This window comes from Lissotriton vulgaris, chromosome 1_1, assembly GCF_964263255.1.
Source record: "Lissotriton vulgaris chromosome 1_1, aLisVul1.2, whole genome shotgun sequence".
Lineage (NCBI taxonomy): Eukaryota > Metazoa > Chordata > Amphibia > Caudata > Salamandridae > Lissotriton > Lissotriton vulgaris.
In genome coordinates this window covers 64473957-64494435 of record NC_141685.1, presented here as the reverse complement: position 1 = coordinate 64494435, position 20479 = coordinate 64473957, and the positions used below count along the sequence as shown (strand labels likewise).

The 20479-nt window shown below is 52.1% G+C and overlaps 2 protein-coding genes across 2 annotated transcripts in view; both read left to right on the top strand.

The window, feature by feature from the left end:
• Positions 1-20479, top strand: part of LOC147737284 (uncharacterized) — a 1685245-nt gene that overhangs the window by 87613 nt on the left and 1577153 nt on the right. The gene's annotated exons all lie outside the window — the stretch shown is intronic.
• The window catches only part of LOC147737300 (uncharacterized), a 28310-nt gene that overhangs the window by 1970 nt on the left and 5861 nt on the right, over positions 1-20479 (top strand). Inside the window, exons 2-3 of the mRNA XM_086925007.1 lie at positions 19674-19745; positions 20407-20460. The gene's annotated coding sequence lies outside the window, so the exon portion shown is untranslated. The remainder of the gene's footprint in view (positions 1-19673; positions 19746-20406; positions 20461-20479) is intronic.

Genomic DNA, 20479 nt, shown 5'->3' with positions numbered 1-20479 from the left:
TTGATTCTGGGTTTGTTGCAGGTGTGAATTTGGGTATGCACGGCATTGGTGTGAGTAATGAGGTTCAGTATGTTCAAGGAGGAAATGTTGTTCCTCTGGGTCAGGGTAGGACTGGGAACCCAAACCAGGCCTGACAATTTTGACAGACCAGCACCCTGCCTCTTTTGTTGCAGGGGGGCGATATAGCAGCACCACAGCAAAACCAGCCCCCAGTAACAAATACGTTTCCCAGCACTGAAGAATCGGCCCCCACTCTTCCAGCCTCCCGGGGAAACACCCGAAGCTCGTTCCGGCCAGTCCGGCCCTGCTCAGGGTGTTGGTTTTACTGACAGTGGCAATTTAAATACCTCAAACACTAGAAAGGTACGTGGTTTATGACCATGTAACAGCTCAAAGGGAGAGTACCCTGTACTTTTTTGTTCTTTGCACCTAATGGCAAATAAGGACAGGGGCAACATGTCCTCGCATTTCCTGGACTCCAAAGCTAGGAGTTTCTTGAGGGTGGTTTTAATAGTGGCATTGTATCTTTCAACTAACACATCTGTCTGGGGATGATAGGCAGCTGTCCTGATTTGTTTGACCCCTAACTGCACACAGACTTGCTTCATCAATCAGGACACAAAGGGAGTCCATTGATCGGTCAAGATCTCTTTTGTGAATCCCACCCTTGAAAGAAACGTTATCATGGTTTTGGCTATGTTAGAGGCATCCGGCCTGCGTAAGGGTATGGCTTCTGGAAAACAGGTGGTGTAGTCTACCATAACAAGAACATAACAACATCCACTGCGGGAAGGTAACAAAGGCCCTATTATGTCCATACCTATTCGACTGAAGGGTTATATTTATTTATTTAATTTATTCAAGCAATTTGTAGAGCGTGCAAATACCCGTGGGTGTCTCGGCGCTATGGACGGAAGAAGCAGTAGTCAAATGGTGTGCTGCTCATTGGTTGAAAAGCCATGTTTTTATAAGCTTCCTGAAGGCCGGTTGAGTTGGGCAAGATTTAATTTGCTGAGGTAGGGTGTTCCACAGTCTGGCCGTAGCAACAGTGAATCTTTTGTCGCCCCAGGAGACCTTATTTGTGCGGGAAATCATGAGGAGGTTGGCAGTTGAGGATCGTAAGGTTTCTTGTGGGTGGTTTTATTATGGGAAGTAGTTGAAGGGGTGCTGTGGGAGGATGGTATCTGTTATTTTTTTGGCATACCGGGCATTCTCTGCAGTATATTTTTACATGTTGGTATATGCCGGGCCAATAAAACCGTTCCATGATCTGTTTTTCAGTTTTGTCTGCCCCAAAATGCCCCCCAATAAGTGGCTGTGGGCTAGATACATCATTTTGTCCCTGAATGGACCAGGGATCAATAGCTGGGGGTTCTGAGTGGGGCTCCCTTTTCTATACAACAACCGCTTTTTCTTAAAGAAATATGGACCTACGTGGTGTGGGTCTTTGTCCTATAGGGCCTTGTTTCAACACCGGATCTTCCCTTTGTGCCGCAAGGAAAGTTCTATCGGTTTCCCAGGGGTTCTCATCAAGCATGGGCAGATTTTGTGGATCCACGATCCGCGGATTTTGCGGATTTGCAGATCGTGGATCCGCAAAATCCGCGGATTTTGCGGATTTGCGGATCCACGGATTTGGGGCGGGGCTTCCATGCGAGTGGCACATGCCTCTTGTGTGTTTAAAAGGTCTGAGAAAGATCAGTTCAGCAGATGAAGAGAAAGAAGCCCCTGGTCACAAGAACAGCATGGGTATTGTGCTCGTGAAAGTCAAGGATGCAAAGGCCTCTATCCATCATCACAGCTGATGTTCCACGGTAGATTTGGAATGAAGGCACACCTGCCCAGCCTCGACGACGCTCACGATTGTTTTTGGGCTAATGAATGAGTCACTGAATTTGAGCTTCAACTAGTTCAAGCGACCATGTGTGTGTTACTATGCAATCGCCCGAAGGGCGCAGGGGTCCCTGAGTGAGCTGTCCATCATAGTGGGTAAATGGCGGGAAGACGGTGCACACCGCGAGTGTGTGAGCGGGACCAAACGTGCGGGGCTTCAATGCGAGTTCACATGCCTCTTGTGTGTATAAAAGGTCAGAGAAAGATCAGTTCAGCAGATGAAGAGAAAGAAGCCCCTGGTCACAAGAACAGCACAGGTATTGCGCTAGTGAAAGTCAAGGATGCAAAGGCCTCTATCAAGCCTCACAGCTGATGTTCCACGGTAGATTTGGGAAAGGAAATTACACCAGCCTCGCCTGTTGTAACTATTTTACGATGGCGCCGGCAAGCTGCCAGCGCCATCCTAAAATAGTTACTAAATTAGCTTCAACAGGAAGCTCTAATAGATAAAATCGAGCACCTGCTTTATTTTATCTATTAGACCTTCCTGTTGAAGCTAACTTTTTTAGGATGGCGCTGGCAGCTTGCCGGCGCCATCGTAAAATAGTTACAACAGGCCAGGCTTCAACTTTTGCCCCCGGATCCGCCGCTCGCGGATTTGCGAATTCTCGGTAAATTCGCGGGAGTTCGCGGATCGCGAATTTATCGAAAATTCGCAAAATCCGCGAGCGGAACGGATTTTGAGCTCACTTGTGGAACGGGCAAAACCAATGGATTCCTGCCTTTTTCTGACCTCCTTTGTTTTCTACTCTTCCTAGTTTTTGATGGTGGTCACTCCTTGTCTGTATTCCTGTGAAAAAGGTGCTGTGGCCCACCATTCTTCATCTTCGAGTTTAGTGCCGTGCAACAACTGAGATAACTGTGGGTAATCGTTTCCGAGTAAAGCTTGTTCTGGTAACCGGGGTATAAGTCCAACAGTTAAAGTGGTTCCTGGGTCATGGGGGTGTTGTATTTGTACTTGTGCGGTGGGGTACGGTTTGGTGTCACCATGAACACAACGTATAGCTACAGTTCCATCAATCAGGCCAAGGCGGGATCCCAGGTCTTGAGGTTGGACTATGCTGTGTAGGCATCCCATTTCAGCCAGAGCTGTCACGGGGTGTCCATTCACTGATACTGTACAGCGATAGGGAGGTGATTTTTTTCTGAAGGGGAGCAATAGTAGTCGCGAGCCATACCTATTTCCATGGGGTCTTCCTGTTGGGGACAAAACCGGGCAGTACGTCCCATCTCTCCACACTGGAAACATTGAGGACCCATAGTAGGAGGTCTGATAATAGGGGTTCCAGGAATTATTGTTACGGGTTCGGGCTTCTTTGCTAGGGTAGGACGGGGCTGACGATGTACTCCTGGGCCTCCTGTTTTCCCTGTTGACTCCCCTCGCCCTTTTTTTGAATCTCTTGGGCTCTGTTGTAGCCACTAGCAATCTCTACGGCAGTTTCTAGGGTCAAATTAGCCTGTTGACGCGCCCACCTCTGAATGGGCGGATGAAGTGAGGACAAATATTGCTCCAAATATATTTTGGCCATGATGCCATCTTTATCTGTAGTGACTGGCGTAGCTTCACGTAGTATACTTAAAACTTTGCGTAGTCTGCGCTACGCGCGTAGCTGAAGACACTGTGTACTTGTCTGTACTGTGCTAAAATTGCAAAATAATTGCAAAAAGCTTCCTGTACATGACCAGATATGAGAAAATAAGCTTTTCTATCTTTATATGCTAAAATGCATATAGTACTTTCACAATGGTGAAACTGAAAAATTGGCAAGCAGTGGGAGATGTGACCCACCTGTGGGACACCCCCGCGCCGCACGGCCACCAGCTGCTGCGTGTGCCCCTTGCCTGCCCTCTGCCTCGCTGCCTGCCTCGTTTGCCGGTTGCCGGCTGCCTCCGCTGCTGTTGTTTTTGCCTTGTTTTTTCTGTAATTTGTGCCTGTTTTTTATTTTATTTCATTGTGCCTGTGTTTTGGTTTTCCTTCCTTGTTGTCCGCCTACCTCGCCGCCCTCCGCTCTCCCTTCCCGCCACCGCCGCTTTTCCCCGCCACTTTTTCTATTCTGTACCCTCCCCGCTCCCGCCTCCCAGCTGCTCCGCCCACCCGCGCACTTGGCCTTAAATGGCGACCGTGCGACGCAGGTGAGTGTGACCCACCTGTGGGACACCCCTGCGCCGCACGGCCACCAGCTGCTGCGTGTGCCCCTTGCCTGCCCTCTGCCTCGCTGCCTGCCTCGTTTGCCGGTTGCCGGCTGCCTCTGCTGCTGTTGTTTTTGCCTTGTTTTTTCTGTAATTTGTGCCTGTTTTTTATTTTATTTCATTGTGCCTGTGTTTTGGTTTTCCTTCCTTGTTGTCCGCCTACCTCGCCACCCTCCGCTCTCCCTTCCCGCCACCGCCGCTTTTCCCCGCCCCTTTTTCTATTCTGTACCCTCCCCGCTCCCGCCTCCCAGCTGCTCCGCCCACCCGCGCACTTGGCCTTAAATGGCGACCGTGCGACGCAGGTGAGTGTGACCCACCTGTGGGACACCCCCGCGCCGCACGGCCACCAGCTGCTGCGTGTGCCCCTTGCCTGCCCTCTGCCTCGCTGCCTGCCTCGTTTGCTGGTTGCCGGCTGCCTCCGCTACTGTTGTTTTTGCCTTGTTTTTTCTGTAATTTGTGCCTGTTTTTTATTTTATTTCATTGTGCCTGTGTTTTGGTTTTCCTTCCTTGTTGTCCGCCTACCTCGCCGCCCTCCGCTCTCCCTTCCCGCCACCGCCGCTTTTCCCCGCCCCTTTTTCTATTCTGTACCCTCCCCGCTCCCGCCTCCCAGCTGCTCCGCCCACCCGCGCACTTGGCCTTAAATGGCGACCGTGCGACGCAGGTGAGTGTGACCCACCTGTGGGACACCCCCGCGCCGCACGGCCACCAGCTGCTGCGTGTGCCCCTTGCCTGCCCTCTGCCTCGCTGCCTGCCTCGTTTGCCGGTTGCCGGCTGCCTCCGCTGCTGTTGTTTTTGCCTTGTTTTTTCTGTAATTTGTGCCTGTTTTTTTATTTTATTTCATTGTGCCTGTGTTTTGGTTTTCCTTCCTTGTTGTCCGCCTACCTCGCCGCCCTCCGCTCTCCCTTCCCGCCACCGCCGCTTTTCCCCGCCCCTTTTTCTATTCTGTACCCTCCCCGCTCCCGCCTCCCAGCTGCTCCGCCCACCCGCGCACTTGGCCTTAAATGGCGATCGTGCGACGCAGGTGAGTGTGACCCACCTGTGGGACAACCCCGCGCCGCACGGCCACCAGCTGCTACGTGTGCCCCTTGCCTGCCCTCTGCCTCGCTGCCTGCCTCGTTTGCCGGTTGCCGGCTGCCTCCGCTGCTGTTGTTTTTGCCTTGTTTTTTCTGTAATTTGTGCCTGTTTTTTATTTTATTTCATTGTGCCTGTGTTTTGGTTTTCCTTCCTTGTTGTCCGCCTACCTCGCCGCCCTCCGCTCTCCCTTCCCGCCACCGCCGCTTTTCCCCGCCACTTTTTCTATTCTGTACCCTCCCCGCTCCCGCCTCCCAGCTGCTCCGCCCACCCGCGCACTTGGCCTTAAATGGCGACCGTGCGACGCAGGTGAGTGTGACCCACCTGTGGGACACCCCCGCGCCGCACGGCCACCAGCTGCTGCGTGTGCCCCTTGCCTGCCCTCTGCCTCGCTGCCTGCCTCGTTTGCCGGTTGCCGGCTGCCTCTGCTGCTGTTGTTTTTGCCTTGTTTTTTCTGTAATTTGTGCCTGTTTTTTATTTTATTTCATTGTGCCTGTGTTTTGGTTTTCCTTCCTTGTTGTCCGCCTACCTCGCCACCCTCCGCTCTCCCTTCCCGCCACCGCCGCTTTTCCCCGCCCCTTTTTCTATTCTGTACCCTCCCCGCTCCCGCCTCCCAGCTGCTCCGCCCACCCGCGCACTTGGCCTTAAATGGCGACCGTGCGACGCAGGTGAGTGTGACCCACCTGTGGGACACCCCCGCGCCGCACGGCCACCAGCTGCTGCGTGTGCCCCTTGCCTGCCCTCTGCCTCGCTGCCTGCCTCGTTTGCTGGTTGCCGGCTGCCTCCGCTGCTGTTGTTTTTGCCTTGTTTTTTCTGTAATTTGTGCCTGTTTTTTATTTTATTTCATTGTGCCTGTGTTTTGGTTTTCCTTCCTTGTTGTCCGCCTACCTCGCCGCCCTCCGCTCTCCCTTCCCGCCACCGCCGCTTTTCCCCGCCCCTTTTTCTATTCTGTACCCTCCCCGCTCCCGCCTCCCAGCTGCTCCGCCCACCCGCGCACTTGGCCTTAAATGGCGACCGTGCGACGCAGGTGAGTGTGACCCACCTGTGGGACACCCCCGCGCCGCACGGCCACCAGCTGCTGCGTGTGCCCCTTGCCTGCCCTCTGCCTCGCTGCCTGCCTCGTTTGCCGGTTGCCGGCTGCCTCCGCTGCTGTTGTTTTTGCCTTGTTTTTTCTGTAATTTGTGCCTGTTTTTTTATTTTATTTCATTGTGCCTGTGTTTTGGTTTTCCTTCCTTGTTGTCCGCCTACCTCGCCGCCCTCCGCTCTCCCTTCCCGCCACCGCCGCTTTTCCCCGCCCCTTTTTCTATTCTGTACCCTCCCCGCTCCCGCCTCCCAGCTGCTCCGCCCACCCGCGCACTTGGCCTTAAATGGCGATCGTGCGACGCAGGTGAGTGTGACCCACCTGTGGGACAACCCCGCGCCGCACGGCCACCAGCTGCTACGTGTGCCCCTTGCCTGCCCTCTGCCTCGCTGCCTGCCTCGTTGTCCGGTTGCCGGCTGCCTCCGCTGCTGTTGTTTTTGCCTTGTTTTTTCTGTAATTTGTGCCTGTTTTTTATTTTATTTCATTGTGCCTGTGTTTTGGTTTTCCTTCCTTGTTGTCCGCCTACCTCGCCGCCCTCCGCTCTCCCTTCCCGCCACCGCCGCTTTTCCCCGCCCCTTTTTCTATTCTGTACCCTCCCCGCTCCCGCCTCCCAGCTGCTTCGCCCACCCGCGCACTTGGCCTTAAATGGCGACCATGCGACGCAGGTGAGTGTGACAACCTGTGGGACACCCCCGCGCCGCACGGCCACCAGCTGCTGCGTGTGCCCCTTGCCTGCCCTCTGCCTCGCTGCCTGCCTCGTTTTCCGGTTGCCGGCTGCCTCCGCTGCTGTTGTTTTTGCCTTGTTTTTTCTGTAATTTGTGCCTGTTTTTTATTTTATTTCATTGTGCCTGTGTTTTGGTTTTCCTTCCTTGTTGTCCGCCTACCTCGCCGCCCTCCGCTCTCCCTTCCCGCCACCGCCGCTTTTCCCCGCCCCTTTTTCTATTCTGTACCCTCCCCGCTCCCGCCTCCCAGCTGCTCCGCCCACCCGCGCACTTGGCCTTAAATGGCGACCGTGCGACGCAGGTGAGTGTGACCCACCTGTGGGACACCCCCGCGCCGCACGGCCACCAGCTGCTGCGTGTGCCCCTTGCCTGCCCTCTGCCTCGCTGCCTGCCTCGTTTGCCGGTTGCCGGCTGCCTCCGCTGCTGTTGTTTTTGCCTTGTTTTTTCTGTAATTTGTGCCTGTTTTTTATTTTATTTCATTGTGCCTGTGTTTTGGTTTTCCTTTCTTGTTGTCCGCCTACCTCGCCGCCCTCCGCTCTCCCTTCCCGCCACCGCCGCTTTTCCCCGCCCCTTTTTCTATTCTGTACCCTCCCCGCTCCCGCCTCCCAGCTGCTCCGCCCACCCGCGCACTTCGCCTTAAATGGCGACCGTGCGAACGCGCAGCGGTCACGCGCAGCGGGTGCGCCGTTTGTGCGCCGAAGGCGCGCCAAAGGTAAGCCCGTCTACGCCCGTACGCGCCTGGACCGCGCCCAGTGCCAGGACCCCTGGCCCACGAGGACCCCGACCGACCCGCCTGACGTACTCCGCCGCCGCCCTCATCGCACTCAACACCGGCCGACTCCCAGAATGCCATCAAGCCACTCCACGACGTACCCACGGACCTTTCAGCTGCCACGCCTGCAAGTTCACCTGCATCCGGACCAGCCTCGCACCAGCACCCGCCAAGTCGAACACCAGCAGCACCCACCTCAAGTGCATCCTGCTCAACACCCGCTCCGTCCACAGACACGCCATCGAACTCTGGAACCTTCTAGACGCCACAGCCCCTGACGTTGCCTTCCTCACGGAGACCTGGATGAACGCCTCTTCAGCTCCCGACATCGCCATCGCTATCCCAGAGGGTTACAAGATCGTCCGGAGGGACCGAAACGCCAACCAGATGTGAGGAGGCATCGCCATCATCCACAGGAACACCATCCGTCTCACGACCAGCACCGACAACACCCTGACCAGCGCCGAACACCTGCATTTCCAGATCCACACCAACCCGAACACCACCCTCAGAGGCACCCTGATCTACCGACCCCCTGGACCACGCACACAATTCAGCGAGGACATCGCCGACTTCGTCAGCCCGCATGCCCTCCCCTCCGCTGACTACATCCTCCTGGGAGACCTCAACTTCCATCTGGAGAACAACAACGACCGCAACACCAGCACCCTGCTCGACAACCTCGCCAACCTGGGACTCAAGCAACTGGTGTCCACCCCCACCCACCTCGCCGGACACACACTCGACGCAGTCTTCTCTTCCAGCACAGACATCGACTTCAGCCACGCCACAGAGCTTCAATGGACGGACCACAGCTGCGTCCACTTCACCTTCAAGAGAACGACGACCCACCAACACCAGCAACAGGCCGCCCGCAGAAGCTGGAACAAGATCACAGCAGACCAGCTCGCCACCTCCCTGAGCCAGCACCCTCCTGCCAGCTCAGCGAACCCCAGCCAGGCCGCCGACAACCTCACGAAGTGGATCAGCAACTGCGCGGACGAACTCGCCCCACTGAGGACCCCGCCTAGCAGACCCGGCAGCAAGAAGGCCCCATGGTTCACCGACGAACTCAAGAGCTCCAAGCAGAACTGCCGAGCCCTCGAGAAAGTCTGGAGAAGGGAACCGACACCGGACAACAGGACCTCCTTCAAACTTGCCACCCGGAAACACCACCAGCTGATCCGCGCCGCCAGGAAAACAACATTCAAGGACCGGTTGGACAACAACGCACACAACTGCAAGGAACTCTTCAACATCGTGAAAGAGCTTTCCAACCCCAGCACAGGAAACAACGACATCACCCCATCGCAAGACCTCTGCAACTCCCTCGCTTCATACTGCCACAACAAGATCGCGGACATACACAACAGCTTCAACAACCAACCAACGCACACCATGACCGAACAACCACCCCCCACCACCACCCTCCACTCCTGGACCCCGATCAGCACCGAAGACACCATCCGCACGATGAACTCCATCCACTCCGGATCACCGACCGACCCCTGCCCTCACCACGTCTTCAACAAGGCCGACGCTGTCATCGCACCCCACCTGCGAGACATCATCAACACATCCTTCGACACCACCATCTTCCCTGAGAGCTGGAAACACGCCGAACTCAGCGCTCTACTCAAGACACCAACAGCGGACCCCACCGACCTCAAAAATTACCGCCCCATCTCGCTCCTCCCGTTTCCAGCCAAAGTCATCGAGAAGACCGTCAACAAGCAGATGGCCGCCTTCCTCGAGACGAACGGATCCCTCGACCCCTCACAGTCCGGCTTCCGAGCCAATCACAGCACCGAGACCGCCCTCATCGCCGCCACCGATGACATCCGAGCCCTGATGGACAATGGAGAAACAGCGGCCCTCATCCTTCTAGACCTCTCCGCGGTATTCGACACGGTCTGCCAACGCACCCTGGTACGGCGCCTCAGCAACATCGGAATCCAGGACAAGGCGCTGGAATGGATCATCTCCTTCCTCGACGGAAGAACACAGAGAGTCCGCCTACCACCGTACAAGTCAGAGGCCTCCGAAGTCATCTGCGGCGTCCCCCAAGGATCATCTCTGAGCCCCACCCTCTTCAACGTCTACATGAGCCCCCTCGCGGCCATCGTACGCAAACACAACCTCAGCATAATCTCCTACGCCGACGACACCCAGCTGATCCTCTCCCTCACCAACGACCCCGCCGCCGCCAGAGCCAACCTGCACGAAGGGATGAAAGAGGTAGCCGAGTGGATGACGACCAGCCGCCTGAAACTGAACTCGGACAAGACGGAGGTCCTCATCCTGGGCTCCTCACCCTCCGCCTGGGACGACTCCTGGTGGCCTCCCGCCCTGGGCACCGCACCCAAACCGACAGACCATGCACGCAACCTGGGCTTCATCCTGGACTCCTCCCTCTCCATGACCAGGCAAGTCAACAACATCTCCTCGGCGTGCTTCAACATCCTACGCATGCTACGGAAGATCTTCTGGTGGATCCCCACCGAGACCAGGAAGACCGTCACCCAGGCCCTCGTCACCAGCCGACTGGACTACGGCAACGCCCTCTACGCCGGTACCACCGCCAAGCTCCAGAAGAGACTCCAGCGGACCCAGAACGCCTCAGCCAGACTCATCCTCGGCATCCCACGAACCAGCCACATCTCCGGACATCTGAGAGACCTTCACTGGCTCCCCGTCAACAAAAGAATCACCTTCCGCCTCCTCACCCACGCACACAAAGCCCTACACGACCAAGGCCCGAGCTACCTCAACAGCCGAGTCAACTTCTACGCTCCCAAACGCCACCTCCGATCAGCCAACCACGCCCTCGCCGCCGTCCCCCGCATCCGAAGAGCGACTACAGGAGGAAGGTCCTTCTCCTACCTGGCCGCCAAGACCTGGAACTCCCTCCCGACCGACCTGCGCCTGACCCAAGACCACCTCTCCTTCAGGAAGAAGATGAAGACCTGGCTGTTCGAGCATTAGCGGCACCCCCCCCCCCAGCGCCTTGAGACCCTACGGGTATGTAGCGCGCTTTATAAGTGTCACTGATTGATTGATTGATTGATTGATGATTTTGAGATCCTCCCTAACCTAGGGGGAGTACCAAACAGATGCCTTGAATAAGCACATCTTATTGAACGATTTAGTTGTGGTCCCAATCTCTTAGGACAAACCCAAGCACAGTTATTGGCAAAAAAACATTCCCAACCAAAGGCCCTGCAAAGCATTATGGGATGAAATTAGCAGTGGACAGTGAATATTATATAGTATACAATATCAAAAGAATTCTACAAAGAGCTGCAGTTCCACTGGTCGTCCCTAGATGTCCCTCACGAGTCAAATGCAAATGCTTGATAAAAGGGTTTCAATGGTTTTGCATTTCACTCGTGAGGGACATCTAGGGACGACCAGTGGAACTGCAGCTTGAGTAAGAATAATTTCAATGCTTTGCATTTGACTTGTGAGGGACATCTAGGGACGACCAGTGGAACTGCAGCTCTTTGTAGAATTATTTTGATATTGGATACTATAATATTCACTGCCACTGCTAATCTTGTCCCATAATGCTTTGCAGGGCCATTGGTTGGGATTGTTTTTTGCCAATAACTGTGCTTGGGGTGGTCCTAAAATAACGGGATCACCACTGAAGTTCAACAAAATGTGCTTTTTGTTTATGCTCTTTGTGTTCAAGGCATCTGCTTGGTGCTCCCCCTAGGTTAGGGGGGGGGGCAAAACCATCAGCTCTCTCATTACCTAATGTTTTCATTGTAAAAGTTCATTTTTGTGAATTGATTATATGCTGTTAAGCATGTAAAATTGCTTTTTCAAAGCATCTGAGAATATTGTTCATTTAGATGCTATGTGCGTATTATCACAAACTTTGCATGCTCCGTCAGCGTAGTGAAGTATTAAGCCCAGGGTTACTCCTTATATCAGCATAAGGAGCTATCCCTTGAACTGTAGCGGCCTGTTAGGCTGCTTGTAAGTCACCAGACAGGAGAGGTCCCAAGTACTGGACCCATTTATCAAATGGCCAAGATGCTGCCGTGGCCATCCTTTTGAAATTATTGAAAAAATAGTCAGGGTCTTCCCCACTCATGTACCGTTGTACTCTCTGAGTAGGACAGGCACGACCTTTGGAAAGACCATGGCAGTTTCCTCCGGGCGGTCAGGTTGAAATTCAGTTATTTCAAGTCCCTACACCACTGGCACTGGACGTTGGAGTGCGTCTATAAAGCACATACGGCAGACTATTCCACATGCTGGAGGTGCAGAAGGTTTGGCGCAGTTGCCTGTGACATTTTGCATTTCCTGCAGGCTGTACAGCACTTTGTGCTGCTACGGCTCCATTTGGGATACCTTGATGACCAACCTAGGGCTGGCACCACAATTAATGGCCCGTCTGACCTTGCTTCACAAAATGTCAATATTCCAGGATTTAACACTCCATGGTAAGAGTTTTCTGGCTATGGCCTTCGTATTGGGAGTTGGCTTTTTGGGGGGTGACCATGGTGCCTGGCACCCTGACTTTTCTCTCCTGTTCCCACGTCCCTTCCATGATAATCTGCAGGATCTTCTGGGCTGCATCACCTCTATCTGGACGGGTTATGTTTTTTATTGTTTTTCCGGTTATCAATGTCTTCTCACAAGTTCTAGTTTACTCAGTATCTTGGACTCTGCTGAATCGATAAACTTTCATACCTGTTATATGCTCATTGTATATGAAAAATCAATAGAGAAATGAGGTATTAAACAAAGACACAGGGAGTGGAGTCACTTAACATTTGACTTTGACAGTACCAAAGGAAGAGACAAAACTGAATTTATAGACATGATGAGAACACATGTAAAGTGGTACGATTGACAACCAAGTCTCACTAAAACAGACATTCAATTTAACATTCTACTGAACTGTGTGCAGTACTCATGGTGAAATATGAGAAAGGTTTTGCCAACAAAATGTGGGACAGAGGGTCTGCTCTGTGCCGAATATTCACGTGTGAAGTTCTAGTTAATCCCCATATTTTGGAAGAAAGGGCCAGGTTTGAGTGATACTTCAGCACGACCTCCAAATGTGTTAGTGTCACTCGGGATGAGTGAGGCTTGAGGGCTCTGATGTATGCATGTCTGAATTAATGTTGCTGTCGAGGCATTCAAGGCTGCTTGCATGACAATGCCACAAAGAGTTGACTCACTCACTAATCAGCGGTGTATTGATGACGAGTGTACTGTGATATAAGAGCCTATGTGAAAGAGTAGAATATTTTAGAGTAGTGAAATGCCCCTCCCCTGTTCTTCAGACCAGTAACACCCACTCATTTCAATGCAAACTGTGTGAAAAATTTCTGGTTCATACTTGGTTGCCCTATCTTAGGAATTAATTGTTTCAAAGATATATTGCTTTATTTTTTGTCAGTGAATCTTTGTTGAGAGAGGATGCTGGTTACTAGATACAAAACACCAAAGCCTGGAAGAGACCGCTAGCTTAATAATTTACGAGACAGTTGTGCTCTTAAACCAGAAACTCAAAACCTAATTAGGGCCTACATTTCAGTCTTGTTTGAGGATATAAAACCGTATTAAATATAAGGAATAAGCCACAGACATAGGAAAATTAGAAATAAGCTGTTCCTTCAATTGTCGCTTTGACACATGATCTATGCCTCATTGTCACTGATCTGGTGTATGAAACTCCATGGTATTTACCTCTATTTACTTTGCTATCTAGCACGTTGTGGATTTGAAAAACTGCAAATAAATTATTTAAAAGAATAAATAAGCTGCCCAGTTTAATTGCAAAACTGACCGAAATACTCATATATTCATTAAAATACCAATATATTCATTGAAATGCAGATATATTCTTTGAAATACAGATATATTCATTGAAATACAGATATGTTTTTTGAAATAGAGATATATTCTTTGAAATACAGATATATTCATTGAAATACAGATATGTTCATTGAAATACAGACTGCCACTTCCAGTTGTCACCTTTCTGTAAATACTCTTTAGACCTCTACATCAGTGTTTGGAAGATGCTCATCTGAAGTGCAGCTATAAATACTTTTTTACAGCAGCAGCAAAGTGTGAGGCCCTGTACTTGAACTGTCTGCCCCTTAAAAACATTCCCGTCTGTGACATCTGAAATCCCAGGTCTTTACAGGTATAAATGCTTGTTTGCGTGAAATGCATTCAATCCTGGAGCCTGGAAGTGGCGGTTCAGTCAGCGGCCACCAGAGGGCACTCCTCACCTGCTGATGAAACCACTGAGCTGCACATTAGGTGGAAGGGAGAAGGATTTCCTCTTCCGGGTCAGCGGCGGCAGAGACAGCACCAGCAGCAGTGCTGACATTACTTCCGGCCTCTCCTGGTGTGTCCAGCCTGCTGCAGAGGAGGAAGGACTCCAGCCCTGTCTGGTGGGCAGTTACCACCATCTACAGACCCCCCTCAGACCTCAAATCTGCACCTGCCCCTCCCCCCCAGCTCCAGAAGGAGGAGAGAGCCTGGACAGGTTTCTGCTCAGGTAGGAGAGCTGCTACTGTCCAGAGGAGGTGAGGCCTGTCCAGAGGAGGTGAGGCCTGTCCAGGAGTGCAGAGGAGGTGAAGCCTGTCCAGGGATGCAAAGGAGGAGAGGCCTGTCCAGGGGTGCAGAGGAGGAGAGGCCTGTCCAGGAGTGCAGAGGAGGTGAAGCCTGTCCAGGGATGCAAAGGAGGAGAGGCCTGTCCAGGGGTGCAGAGGAGGAGAGGCCTGTCCAGGGGTCGGGAGGAGATGAGGCCTGTCCAGAGGTGCAGAGGAGGTGAGGCCTGTCCAGAGGAGGTGAGGCCTGTCCAGGAGTGCAGAGGAGCAGTGGCCTGTCCAGGGGAGCAGTGTCTTTCTTCGGGGCCTGTGCATATCGCCCCGAGGCTCAGGGCGGAGTCAGAGCTGTATGGGGTGCAATGAACTCTGGGCTCCTCTGTCCTTGATGAGGATCCTTCACAAAGAGCTCCTGTGAAAAGCCCCGAGAGGCCTGTCCAGGGGTGCAGAGGAGGTGAGGCCTGTCCAAGGGTGCAGAGGAGGTGAGGCCTGTCCAAGGGTGCAGAGGAGGAGAGGCCTGTCCAAGGGTGCAGAGGAGGAGAGGCCTGTCCAGGGGTGCAGAGGAGGAGAGGCCTGTCCAGAGTAGCAGAGGAGGAGAGGCTTGTCCAGGGGTGCAGAGGAGGTGAGGCCTGTACAGAGGTGCAGAGGAGGTGAGCACTGCCCAGGGGTGCAGAGGAGGAGATGCCTGTCCAAGGGTGCAGAGGAGGTGAGGCCTGTCCGAGCGTGCAGAGGAGGAGAGGCCTGCCAGGGGGTGCAGAGGAGGAGAGGCCTGTCCAAGGGTGCAGAGAAGGAGAGGTGTGTCCAGGGGTGCAGAGGAGGTGAGGCCTGTCCAAGGGTGCAGAGGAGGTGAGGCCTGTCCAAGGGTGCAGAGGAGGTGAGGCCTGTCCAAGGGTGCAGAGGAGGAGAGGCCTGTCCAGGGGGTGCAGAGGAGAAGAGGCCTGTCCAGGGGCACAGAGGAGGAGAATTCTGTCCAGGGGTGAAGAGGAGGAGAGGCCTGTCCAGGGGCACAGAGGAGGTGAGGCCTGTCCAGGGGTGCAGAGGAGGCAAGGCCTGTCCAGGGGCTGCAGAGGAGGGGAGGCCTGTCCAGGGAAGCAGAGGAGGTGAGGCCTGTCCAGGGGGTGCAGAGGAGGAGAGGCCTGTCCAAGGGTGCAGAGGAGGTGAGGTCTGTCCAGTGGTGCAGAGGAGGAGAGGCCTGTCCAGAGGAGCAGAGGAGGTGAGCCCTGCCCAGGGGTGCAGAGGAGGAGAGGCGTGTCCAGGGGTGCAGAGGAGGTGAGGCCTGTCCAAGGGTGCAGAGGAGGTGAGGCCTGTCCAAGGGTGCAGAGGAGGAGAGGTCTGTCCAGGGGGTGCAGAGGAGGAGAGGCCTGTCCAGGGACGCAGAGGAGGAGAGTTCTGTCCAGGGGGTGAAGAGGAGGAGAGGCCTGTCCAGGGGCACAGAGGAGGTGAGGCCTGTCCAGGGGTGCAGAGGAGGCAAGGCCTGTCCAGGGGCTGCAGAGGAGGAGAGGCCTCTCCAGGGAAGCAGAGGTGGAGAGGCCTGTCCAGGGGTGCTGAGGAGGAGAGGCCTGTCCAGGGGAACAGAGGAGGTGAGGCCTGTCCAGGGGTGCAGAGTAGGTGAGGCCTGTCCAGGGGAACAGAGGAGGTGAGGCCTGTCCAGGGGTGCAGTGGAGGTGAGGCCTGTCCAGGGCTGCAGAGGAGGTGAGGCCTGTCCAGGAGTGCAGAGTAGGAGAGGCCTGTTCAGGGGGGTGGCGGAGGCGAGGACTGTCCAGGGGGTGCAGAGGATGTGAGGCCTGTGCAGGGGTGCAGAGGAGATGAGGCCTGTCCAGGGGTGCAGAGGAGGTGAGACCTGTCCTGTCGGAGGGAGGTTAGAAGAGGTGAAGCCTGTCCAGGGGGAGGCACAAAGAAGGTGAGCCCTGTCCAGCAGGTGCAGAGGAGGGGAGGACTGTCCATGGGATGTAGAGGGGGTAAGGCCTGTTTGGAGGTAGGTGCAGAGGAGGGGAGACCTGTTGGGGGGATGCAGAGGAAGCAAGGTCTGTCCAGGGGGTGCAGAGGAGGTGAGTGAGGCCTGTCCAGGTCGTTGTAGAGGAGGTGAGGCCTGTCCAGGGATGCAGAGGAGGAGAGGCCTGTCCAGGGTGGTGTAGAGGAGGTGAGGCCTGTCCAGGGATGCAGAGGGGGAGAGGCCTGTCCAGGAAGGTGTGGAGGAGGTGAGGCCTGTCCTGTGTTTGGGTGGTTCAAAGGAGGTGGGGCCTCTCCAGGAGGGATGCAGTGGAGATGAGGCCTGTTCGTCCAGGCGGGGTGGTCGAGAGCTGAGTTTAAGTTTGTTAATATTTGTCCCAAGAGATTTGTGGAATGAGTGCAAGTTGCTTGTAAACTGGCCAATTGAAGAACCACAGAGTGAAGTGCCTCAAAATATTTTATTATATTACAAGAGATTAATGCAGAGTTACAGACAATATTGAAAAGGCAAAGACCGGGTAAAAGAGGGCGCATCTTTTAGCGTTGCATCTAGAGGTAGTGCACATATCCAGAAAAATGTGAGAGGCTGCAGACTAACATTCCGGATGAGATTTTGTTTTACGCAAAGTTCTGTAGTGAGAATTTTGTTACTAAGCAGAAAAATATCAAAGAAAAAATAATGACGGCTCAGACAAAAATGTTCCAAAAGGGTGACGAAAGTGGTTCTCGCGGATGCTATTCTCGCTTTGATTTTGGGTTTGTTGCTGGTGTGAATTTGGATATGCACGGCATGGAGGAAAAGTTGTTCCTCTGGGTCATGGCCGGACTGGGAACCCCAACCAGGCCTGACAATTTTGACGGCCCAGCTCCCTGCCTCTTTTGTTGCCGGGGGCGATATAGCAGCACCACAGCAAAACCAGCCCCCAGTAAGAAATACGTTTCCCAGCACTGAAGAATCGGCCCCCACTCTTCCAGCCCCCCGGAGAAACATAGGAAGCCGGTTCCGGACGGTGCGGCCCTGCTTAGGGTATAGGTTTTACTGACAGAGGCAATTTAAATACCTCAAACACTAATAATGTGCAGAACAAGACATGATCCTTGTGAGGTTTGCAGGAACCTGGGAAACTGGAACATGAATCAGATGGCACAGAATGGGATGTCACAGCCAATGGTCCCAGCCCAACTGGCCTCTGTGCCGAGCATGCAGAGTCAAAGACAGATATATTAGAACATGCTTTCAGTCCCGATAGTCCCAAAGCCCAGTGTAGAATAGAACGCCAAAATTCTTAACAAATTTAAGATTTCAACAAAATTCTTTTTTAATTAATAAGGATTTTCCACAACTTGCATCAACACTAGGAGTTTCTACTGGACTGAATCAGACACAATGACTGTGCCTGAGACGGGAGAAGGATTGCATGCTTGGTGCAGTCCTAGAGGTCACCCAGAGTGGCTCTTTTGTAGAAGAAGTAAATGGAAATCCGGCATCACTTTAATCAATAAATGTGCCTCCCGTTCCACAGTCAGACTGACGAGAGCGCCCAACCCACCCCTCTTGGGAAAGGAGTCCAAGTTGTAGGCATTTCTAATAAACAACTAATGAGCTGTCAGCAAATGTTCCCATGCAAATTAAGTCAATGATGAACGGCTAAAAACTTAAACTGTGATTAAGATCCAGTTATTATGTTAGGAAATAACCATGTAAAATGACTTGTGGCTTTTAGTTGAAGAGTCACAATTAATTATTCATTTTGTAGGTGTGGTTTATTAAATTTCATTTTGTTGTGCCATGTTTTCATGAACATTCATTGATTGCTGTCATTTTTACCTCATCATGAACCATGTCAATAATGTGTTCTCTCTGTCTAAAAACGTATAAAATGACTGTTTTGGGATATTTGCTGGAATTGTTTTATTTTATCCTTTTCCTAAGGGCAGACTACATGTCAGTCCTCTTACTGATATTGGACTTAAGAACTTTTTCTTGATTTTTAAAAAGCAGATTCTATGTCAGTTTGCTATTTGATATTATAGAAAAACTTTTTCTTATTTCTTAGCACACATTTGTTGTGGTGGTCTGTCTGTTGACTTTACATCAAGAGTTATTTCTGATTCTGGCTTTTGATATACTTTAGATGTTACTTTTATGTGATCCGCCTGCAAATATTATGATAATTATTTCTCTGACTGAGTACCCATGTTTATGCCTTCAGTAATTATTTGAAACCTTTAATATAGCTTTGAAGCTTGTTGCAGCTCCAAAGGCAAGGGCCTTTACCAAGGGAGCGGTCCTTTAATGGGCAGTATTGCCTGCTATGGCTGACTATAAGGTCATTGAACTGTTTGCCCTATGAGGGCAGAATGTGTTAATTAATAAAAACAACGGTGTCCCATAGACCGAGAGGGGTTGAAACACCTCCGGTACTCCGAACTGCTGTAAGTGGTAATGTTGAACAGTTAACAGCCGCATGCAGGACCACGGCGGTTAATAGTTGAACATTCACAGCAATAGCTGTGAAAGGAGGCTGAAGTCTGCCCCCGGTTCTCTCTGGGCTCGGCTAAACTGCTTTTCATCATTCAGGTGAGCCGGGAGATGTAGGAGATGAGCAGAACACCCCCACCTTCCGAGACACCAGTGACACTGCGAGATACGGGGGAAGGAAGGGAGGGCTCCTGTGTGCCCTGCTGCAGGCTGTATCTTCTGCCTTCTCCTGTCCAATCCCTATATTTCAGAGAGGCAGAGGCTGTGTATTAGGACATTGTAATGTTGAGAGCAGTGGGCCTATATCAGGTTGTATAGGCTGCTGCTGCTCCATTGTCTCCAATGGAGGTCTAAACATTTCAATGTTCCCAGCTTTGTCTCGTGAAGGATTTATTTATACTGACCCTCCGCATCATCCCTTCAGATAAGTTATAGATAAATAGCACCAACACATTGATGCTTTGTTGCTTCCATTGCTCAGCATTCAAACTCTGCATCAGCTTGAACGTGAATTGCTGTTGCTCTGAGAGCATGGTTTGTATAAATCTAAGAGTCTGGTTGACTGATTTATGAAGTGTGGGCAGAATTATGTACAAGGACATTAACATACCTATGCAAACCAGATTCTTTTAATTTGCAAGTTTCATGGTCTGCAAATGGAAAGAGTGGGGTTATGAAAACATGGACTGGGTTGTTAGGGTTTGTTCTCTGAGACTGTGTGTGCACTCTATATTCACAGAGACCTTTTCCAGCATGGGATCATGGTTCTTGGTGAACCAAAAAAGTATTTATTCATACCCATATTTGCATCACAATGGCCTCCAGAGAACAAGAGATTCTTTTGTTTTGCAAGTACAGGACGTTTTTTTGTAAAATGGGATGAAGTGTGATAGTCGTCTGACGCAAAACTATTTCTTTACTTCCTCTCAAGGTATTCTGGGATGACCAGGCAGTGCAGTGTGGCTGCCACCCTTGGAGGAACAAAATATAACATAACTGTCAGGTAAGGATTTCTATAACTCTTAAGTTTCCTTTTCCCTTGTTTCTTCTTTCTCTATTCCCTTTCTTGATCTCTGTTTTGTTTTTGTCTCTTCAGCTTCAACATTTGACTCCCTCTGTGCACTATTCTTGTTGTTATCAAACTTCTGATAATAATATGATGGAGCCACATTCCTCCTGGAAATGTTGGGGGTGTAGTGCAGGTCCAGTTCCTTCTTAGGTCAGTTTTGCCCAGCAGTTCCTTAACTATTGGCACATTTGGCTTCTCCTCTACACCAGGTGATACTCTCCCCCCTCTGACTGTTCTTTCTGCGTCTTTTCTCTCTTGATCTGACTTCCATCTCTTTACTTCCTCCTAAACTATCCTTTTTCTGTCTTATCTACTACAACCAAAAGACACAGTATATGTGTGTGGACACACATGCACACAAGGCTTGCTTTAGGGTGGTGCAACCGGTGGAGCCGTACCTGGTGCTGACCTTGGAGGCACTGTGTTTATATGTAACTTATGGGTTCACAAGCATCTGCTGCACAGTTTCCTGTGCTGGACCCCTGAGGTCAAAGTGGAAGATAGCTTTTTTTCCCCTTTGCTCTATTTTGTGTTTTTCTTTTCCTGACCCTTTTTGGTTTCCTTTACTGTTGTGCTGTTTTTTTCACTTTTTCAGGTGTTGCAGTGCCTGGGTCCTGTTGGAGGAGCATGATGAGTTCTGAGCCACCAAGTAAGTCCTTATCATCCGC